The sequence below is a fragment of the Python bivittatus genome, unplaced genomic scaffold, assembly GCF_059951505.1.
Source record: "Python bivittatus isolate LINGU-HERP-01145 unplaced genomic scaffold, Pbiv_v1 ctg000020_np1212, whole genome shotgun sequence".
In the NCBI taxonomy this organism is placed as follows: domain Eukaryota; kingdom Metazoa; phylum Chordata; class Lepidosauria; order Squamata; family Pythonidae; genus Python; species Python bivittatus.
In genome coordinates, this window is record NW_028277030.1 from 81,429,939 (window position 1) to 81,439,102 (window position 9,164).

The window sequence follows — 9,164 nt, forward strand, 5'->3', positions numbered from 1 at the left end:
GCATCTTTTTGTAGTTGTGCAACAATCAGCCGGAAAACTATCAGTGAAGTGTTTCAGGAATGATCAACTTGTTCGCATGATTCATTACTAACAAAATGTTTTTCCACAGGATATGGTGGCCAGTACTGTATGAATAGTTTGAGTAACGTGGAAGAGCCACGATTGACTGGGCTCATAATGCTAAGGCATAAATCATGTTTCTCAAACATGAACGGCTACTAAGTAACGTAGTAAGCCAAGGGGTTTCGAGAGGTGGGTTTTGACCCCCCGGGTTGCAAACAACTTGCAGGAGGGGTCGTAATTGTGGGTATGCGTGTGTGTGTGTGTGTGTGTGTTTAAATTGATGTGGCTTGGGTAGGCAAAGCAGCGGTGCTGTCGGAGCTCCTGCTTTGCTGGGGAAGCCTGAAGCACCGGTTGGGATACAGCAAAGGTTGAGATTTTCTATAATCCTACATAGATTAAAATGTAATTGTTAAAGCTAAGTGTTATAAACCCAGTGAAATGGGGGGGGGGGTTGCAAGGAAGGTTGCACATATTCATTTTATCATTTCAAGTGATGAAGACACAACAACATTTAAGAAGCCCCCTGCAGTGTACCATGTAATTCATGTTATGACTTCTGACAGGAGAATCAGTCCAAATCATTCAGTTCTCCAAATTGATTGGTTCCTAATGCTTTCAGTGCAGTCATATACAGAAACACCCAAAAGTAAATCCCATGGAGCTAAAATTAAGGTTCTTCCCAAATAGGGTTACATGATGTGAAATACAAATATCCAAAAAACCATTAATTGGCAATGAAGAGGTGTTTTTTGTGTCTTCTTTTCCTTGTTATCTAATGACTGTCCAGATTTTTATATTTTAGATCTGGTAGCCCTGTTCCCAGCTGAGTATAGTATAAGACTGCAGCATTGCTCTCTGCAAACAAGCAAGGATACAGTATTCCCTTTTTTAAACAAGTCAATCAATTTATTTTCCCCTATTTATACACACATTTTTTCTTGCAAGTTCTGAGCCCCAAGTTGTTTCTATAATCAAACAAGTATATGTGTGTATATGTGTGTGTGTGTGTGTGTGTGTATATGTATATAGGCTATAAAGAGCAAGCTTTTTGAAATTTATGTACTTATGAATTAAAATTAATTTTACAAGTATAGTATCTCCCTACCTAGATAGTATAAATGCTATATGTGACAGTAAATTAATCCATTTAATTGCTTAGCCAATTGAAATTGGAAGCTTGTTCAATCCATTACTTAAATTGGCTTAATTTATTAGTAGTTATTTCCAAGTAAGCAGTCAATAGCTTGGTTTACATATACTGTAATGGCTAAGCTATAATGAGTGTGATGTAGTTTATAGCATAGTGTGTGAACTAATCCAATGTAGCTTGCAAACCATGGTTTATGTTTTAGGCATTTCCCTGTAACCAGTGTTTTCCATCATTTGCCCCACTTATCCATGAAGTGGCAGGAAACTACACTGAATTGAAATTGGCTGTCCTCATTGCTCATCCCTATTCTGTTTTTCTTCCCTCTGACCCCAGTCATTACTAATTGCCTGATGTTCCTTCCAAGGTAATAGATGACAAAGCCAAGCAGATGTTATGCATCTTGAGGCTGCCCTTGGACTGTGTCAGAATGAGGAGGAAAATACTGCTTTAATACCATTACAGCAAACCACAGCTTTAACTTGTCTCACTTATGGCGGGAATGAGATAAAGGCAGTGCTATGGGGACACAGCAAGAATGGAAAGGTGTTGCTAATGCATGTTTGTGACATAATTATGTCCAAGTAGGAACATAACCTTAGCATTATGTGGCTTGGCATTATGTGTGAACCCAGTCATTGTATTGTGCTATAAAATTGCAGTCCTTTGCAATTACTGGAGGGTAATCAACTTCCTTAATTTCAGGCCAAACAGAACCATAGTATGAAATGCATTACCTGAGGTGCTATAATTTTTAGATTATTTATAATTATTGAAGGGGATTTTCATTGGGAATGCAATGTATGCTCTTAACAGAATTTGCCTCCCTTTAGTTGCCACCTGTAATTGTGTCTACAGAAAATGCTACTAAACTATTCTTATAATAACTTTATTAGAATTTGTAAAAAGAATAAAAACTAACAAAAACATATTAAGAAAAGAATATAGAAATAAAATTTAGAAATAAAGAGATATAAAAGATTAAAAAGTGTGAAAGACAAAAAAGAGCTACTAAACTTCAATATACAATACAGTACTGTATAGAATTCAGCAGAAGTGATGTCCGGTAAGGGAAGGAATTTTAATAAAAAGCTACACGATAACATAAAGGTTTGGTTGAGTGTAGAACTCTCAGCCAATCTTAAATAGGATTTCTGCATGAAATTAGCTGATTACCTTAAGCCAACATTCTAGTTCAATCAGGCAGGTTAATGGGAACATGTACAATGCTGTCTTACCCTCAACCCATACAGACTTCTGTAGCTATCTTGTAGTTCACTGTGTGATTGGAATCTGGCTGTACAATCTGTTATTAGAACTGTTGAAATAAATCAATTAGTTATTTTTTCTAGCTTTACTGAAAAGCTGTTTTCAATTTATAATATCTATTCATAGATGGCTGGAGCTTCTTGCAATGATGAAAAATTTGCCATGCAGGACCTTATAGGTGACAATCAGCACCTTGAATTGTACTCAGAAATATGCTGTTAACCAGGGCAGCTTGCACAGCAATTGATGGCATACTGAAGTGCTCCTATAACCACCCGCGCTGTCCCATTCTGGAACAGCAGGGAGATAGTAGGCTTCCCTGTGCAGTTGATTGGCCACTGTGAAAAAGATTGCTGGACTAGATGGGCCAGCGGTCCAATCCAGCATGGAACTTCTTATGTTCTTAGCTGCAGCTTCCCAGTAGTCTTCAAGGACAGCCCCATGTGCAGTGTGTTGCAGTAATCCAAATAGGCATAACAGACAGTGAGCAGAGCCTCCCAATCTAGCAGTGGGTGCAACTGGTGCACAAGATGTAGTTGTGCAAAGCCCCTAGGAGCTATGGCTACCACCTGAACTCTAAGCAGGATCTGAGAGTCTAGGACAGGCCTGCACAACATATGGCCTGCGGGCCACTTGTGGCCCACCAAAGGATTTCATGCGGCCCGCATCACTCGTGAGCGTGAGGTCTGAAAATGCAGTATGTTTTTTTTTAAAATAAAGTTTCTGCAATGAACTGTCGCAGGGGTGATTTCCAGGAAATAACCAATCAGCACTCAGCCTATGAGTGCTGACACGTTATGACAGCGACGAGGGCGGCAAAATTACTCATCGAAGCAAATCTGGGAGAACGGCCATTTTGATAATTGTAAATTTTACAAGACTAATACCTTTGTAAAATGGATGATCAAAAGAAGCGGAAGATCAAATCAGAACCTAGAGTGTTTAAACCAGAGTGGACAAATAGATACTTGTTTACATACACTAGAGACAAAATATTGTGCCTTGTTTGCCGAGACATCATGGCCGTTCCTAAGGAATACAATCTGTGTCGCCATTTCAAATCAAAACATCCTGACTTAGCTAAATTGGACACCAATGAAAAACAAATTAAAGCGTCCAAATTGTTGAAAATTCTCAGTGGGGAACAACAGTTTTTCAAGAAAGTACACTCAGAAAATGAGGCAGCTACTAAGGTTAGTTTTCAGATTTCTAAAGAAATTGCTGCTGCTGGGAAGTCTTATATTGAAGGTGACTTCATAAAGAAGCGTTTGTTAATTGTAGTTTCTGGATTATGTCCCAATAAAAAAAATGTTTTTGAGAATATAAGCTTGTCCCATATGACCATGCAGCAAAGAGTAGCTGATATAGCCAATAACTTTAACAATCAGTTAAAACAGAAGGCAAACAAATTCATCTATTATTCTTTAGCGATGGATGAGAGCATTGATTTGAAGGATACTGCTCAACTTCTAATTTTCGTTCGAGGTGTTGATGACAACTTTGAAGTAACCAAGGAACTGGCTGATTTGTACTCCGTGTGAAGTCAAACTACTGGAAAAGAAGTTGCAAATCAAGTGAACAAGTGTGTAACTGAAAAGTTAGGCATAACATTTGAAAATATAGTGGCCATTTGCATTGATGGCGCTCCATCTATGTGTGGGGAAAACCTTGGTGCAGTAACTCTTGTTGAAGAGTTTGCTGGCAAAAAAATAACCAAGTATATTTGCATTGTACATCGGCAAGTGTTATGCAGCAAAGTTTTAAATTTTGACCATGTCACGTCAGTGGTAGTTTCAATTGTAAACTATATTTGTTCAAGAGGACTGAGGCATAGGTCATTTCAAGCATTTCTTGAAGAGGTTGGTGCCACCTGCAACGATGTACTCTATCGTACAGAAATTTGTTGGTTGAGCCGTGGAAGAGTTTTGCAATGTTTTGTTGCTCTCAAGAAATCGTTCAATTCTTAGAGAAAGACTCGAAAAGGTTCCCAGAGCTGCACAATGAAGTTTGGAATAATGACTTGTATTTTTTATGTGACATTACAGGTCATCTAAATGAACTAAATTTACAGCTTCAAGGGAAAAGTCAACTTATTTTTCATATTCTTGCAGCAGTAAAGGGTTTCAAAATGAAACTCAGGTTATTCAAAAGCCAACTGACAAAAGGAGAAATGTGCCATTTTACTATGTGTATGAAACATATTCCGTTGTGTAAGCATGCCGAGTTAGGAGAAAAATATTCAAACAACATTGAACTTTTGATCCAGGAGTTTGACAGAAGACTGACACTGTACAAAGAAGACAACATTAAATTTAAGTTAATTGAAGATCCTTTCTCTGTGGATCCACAGGAACTCCCTGCACATTTACAGCTAGAGGTTATTGAACTTCAGTGCTCAACAGTTTATTGAAATAAACACAGAGAAACCAGCCTTCAAGACTTCTACAAGAGTTTGGACAAGGGAAAGTTTAAAAATCTGCTAGATGGTGCCTTGCAGGTTTTCAGCACATTCAGGATTACCTACATATGTGAACAAACCTTCTCCGTTATGAATTTGAATAAAAACAAGCAACGGTCAACTCTTAACTGATGAACATTTGGAAGATATTTTGAAAACATCGATTTCAAACATGATTCCGGAGTACGATAAACTGATTGCTGACAAGAAGTGTAATACGTCCCATTAACAAAATGCAAACGGTAAGAAAACCGTAAAAATATATTCAAGCTTACCAAAGTAATATTTTCTTCTTAAATAATAAGTGTAATAATTGAAATTTCCCTTTTTTATAATTTGGTTTATTTTATTTGCAAAACAGTTTAATCATTAATTATACTATAATAATTATAGTACAATTAATGATTAAACTATTTTGCAAATATAAAACATTATTATCCCATTATTATAACTTTACCTGGAAAGTGAGGTGCTAAAATCCTACCTGTGGCCCAAAGAAGTTTAGCCTATTTAATTTTGGCCCTTACCTACTGCCAAGTTGTGCAGGTCTGGTCTAGGAGGACCCAGAAGTTGTTCACTAGATCTGTCTGGGCAGCAAGACTGACTTATCCATTAGGCACAATAGGCACAGTGCCTAGGGTCCACAAAAATGTTTCTTTTTTTTTTTTTTAATCAGAAAGAATAAAAATGAAGTAGAATTTATTTTCAGTATCTTTGGTCTTGAAAATATATACAATAAATAGAATACAAATACATAAAGTACAAATAAAATATACATACAATTCAAATTAAAATTCAATCATATAATAAATGCAACCGGTAATTTAATAATTTTCACAACAATATGTTATATTAAATTATAAGAACTTATAGGGAAAAGTAAATATTAATTTAGGTAGCAACATTTCCCTGTATGAACACACATTTATTACCAAAATTTTAACTTTATGACATTTTTATTGGCAAATTACTGGATTATTTCATTGAAGGATGAAAATCAATGTCCTCTTTTAATAACTCAGCCAGTGATTATTATTAAAATAATACATATATTATTTACTATTCCCTATTTCTCTGTAAAAATGCAAAGAAAATATTGGAAATCATATGAAATACAATGTTTAATACTATTATTTTTATGGAGAGAGGGGACAATGAAGGCAAAAGTGCCTACAGCATAGAAAAGTTATACTATGGCCCTGCTGGGCAATGCAACCCCATTCAGAACCAATGATGGAAAATTCACAGATCTAAGGAGACTTAGAACCCATAGCTGCTCAACTTGCAAGGCTTGCATTTAAGCTGGTTTCTCCTTATCCATGCTCCCACAGGCTCCAGACATTGAAAAAGAATTTTGACGGCATCACTTGGTTGGCCAGGGTTTGGAACATGTAGCTGAGTATCATCAATTTTACTTGCATTCCACATAAGTGATGGACTTATGTCATGACATACGTTTCATCTCTTGTCCCTTTTGGATACCTATGTATCAGTGTTTTGACAGACTTTCTAAAGAATCAGAAAGTTAAGTTCTGTGCTATGAACAACAGCACTAATTAATTCAATCAGCCATACAATAGGTAGTGAAAGTATAATTTATTTGATTTTAAAAAATGGAAGTTAATCTCTGTTTTAGCTACTGTCATCAGTGTACTTTGAAATATTCTGAGCGTTGTATCACCTTGGACGTCAGCAGTGTAACTGCTGATGTAAGGTGACTGTTTGGACAAGAAGACATCTGCAGTTGCACTCCAGTGTATCAGCACCCCTCCCCAATGCTACTAGTCTTACCTAATCCTTATTTAGGACACACAGAGTGATTGTTTTTTGGCATCAATATTTTCCTGGCATTCAGTTCAAAAAGGAACTGGTTGCTGATTTACTAACTTTTCTAAAGTGTACATTTGATTACATTACTAGGAATTCGTCTTCATTTGATGTATGACAATTGTTTCTAGTAATGACATAGTCTCATGACATCTTTATATAGCCTTGTACTTTGGCAAATAAATTTGTTTCTTTTTTTAAAAAATCCCGTATAATCACTAAGGTTGTATATTGCAAAGTGGGGCCTTAAGTTGAAAAACACTGGTTTGTTTAAGGCCTGTTTTGTCAGCAAACTGAAGTACATAGAGGAGAAATAATGTTTAGCTACTACAGTACAGTAATAGGTTCCAACTTGTTCACCTTATGGTAATCAGAATTCATTATAATTTAAATGCCTATGAGTAAGAACTTTCTTATGAAATAAAGAGAATGGTTTGCCTAATAAGTGGTGGTATGATTAGGCCTAGCTTGATATGGAGACAGCCTTACCATTTATTTTCATGGTTTATTGTAGGTTTGTACTCACTTTACTTATGGTACCTCATGTCATCAGAACTGGGTGGGAAAAGTGAATTTACTTTCTCTCCCAGATCCAATGATGGGAAGTAAAAGCAGCTGAAAATGGGCCTGCTTCAGTTGCAGTGTTTCTGTGTTTTTTTGTGTTTTTTGAGTTTGCATGTGAGGGGTGAGGGGTAAAACAGGAATGACAGTGCAGTGCAGTGCAGGAGGTTCAACCTTTCTCTGTCTTATGCAAAGGTTCAACCTTTGACTCTGATTGGGTCACCTCAATTTAATATTTTTTTCAAACATTAAAATAAAAGTGGAAAAAACCCAGAACATGTCACTGTCAGGTGGCCAGTGAATATAAAGGTCACTGTGATGCCAGCCAACCCTAAAGGCTATTGGTGCACTATGGCCAAATGCAGTCCATTGTGCTGTCTGGTTTTGCACTGAGGGATAAGTACTGTAACCATAATTAGTACAGGAACGTGGCTTAGTGTGCTGTTATTTTGATGCATTGTCAATACACGTCTGTTCCGTTCCCAAGGTTTGTCCTTAAGTCAAATTTATATGTAAGCCAAAACAGTTATTTAGCATCAGTTAGAAACATCTTAAACATAGATTTAAGAAGTAGTATTGTCTATTTAACTCAAACCATTATGTATGTAACTCGAAGTTTGTATACAATAGGCTCCATTCTTAAGTAGGGTTGTCTGTAACCCAGATGTTCTTAACCCAGGGACTGCCTGTACTCTGACCACCCCGGACAAAAATATTTCCTCCATATAATCCTTAGTAGTCCTGGTAACCTAAAATAACTCCAGTTGACTATTACAAATTTGTGTATGTCATGAAGTGGACCATAGTCCATGCTATAAAAGCCTTTAAAATAGCCTTAAATAGACAATTGCCTATGTTCACAGATCCTTTGAATTGTGAAAAGCCTGGACTGGTAGTTTTGCATCAAGCACTAAGAGAACCACTGAATTCAAGAGTAATCCCAGGATATATATTTTGTAGCAACCACAAATTCTAAAGTAATTTTTTTAGAAGTTCACTCACAATTTCAATGGTAGTTTTGAAATGTTTTTTTCATGTGTTGTGTTGTGATTTATGTGATTTGTGATTTATATGATTTAAGATTGGTGTTATACTGTTTTCCTTACGATTTAATAAACCATGCTATTTATCTGACTAACTGCTCTTTATCATTGTATTCTATGTTCCAAAACTGCACTGTGGGGCTGAAATGTAATTGTTGCCTGTAAAGCAACTTTCCATTTCTGATATATATGTTGAACTACAAGCCTCCAGTCTCTGCCAGTGTGAAAGCCTTATTGCCTAGGTGTTCTTGGAGTTAGTGTGGCACATCTGGAGGGCATCAGGTTGAAGAAGGCTGCTTTAAATCCTACAGATCTTGCTCAGTGGACAGAAAAAGCATTTATTGGAAGAAACTTTCATATTTTGAGAATTAGTATACTTCCAGAAGTGTAGCCAGGGTGGCATTTACCAACCAAAATAAGGATCTTATTAACCAACATTTATATTCTTGTATAAGCAGTTAGCAGAAGTTTATAGACTTTTGGGTTAAAAGATGGAGCCCAAACAGGATGTACGTGTAAGTCTGAGGGCAGAGACAAAAAAAATTGTTCACTGAAAGTGAACACATTAAAAAAAATAAACAAACTTGGGGGAAGATGAGGAGCCCTTTTGTTTTCAGGCAAGTCCAAAATCAAAACAAAAATCTTTACATGGTGATGGTATCCTGGAGCCCAAATAAGTTAAAGAATTTGGTTTTTACTATTTTGGAGGGAGACTCCAGCCCAAAATGTGTTAGGGAGGAAAACTGGCGTCAGCCTTCCAGGACGGTTTTCTGATAGCAAATTTCAAACAGATAAT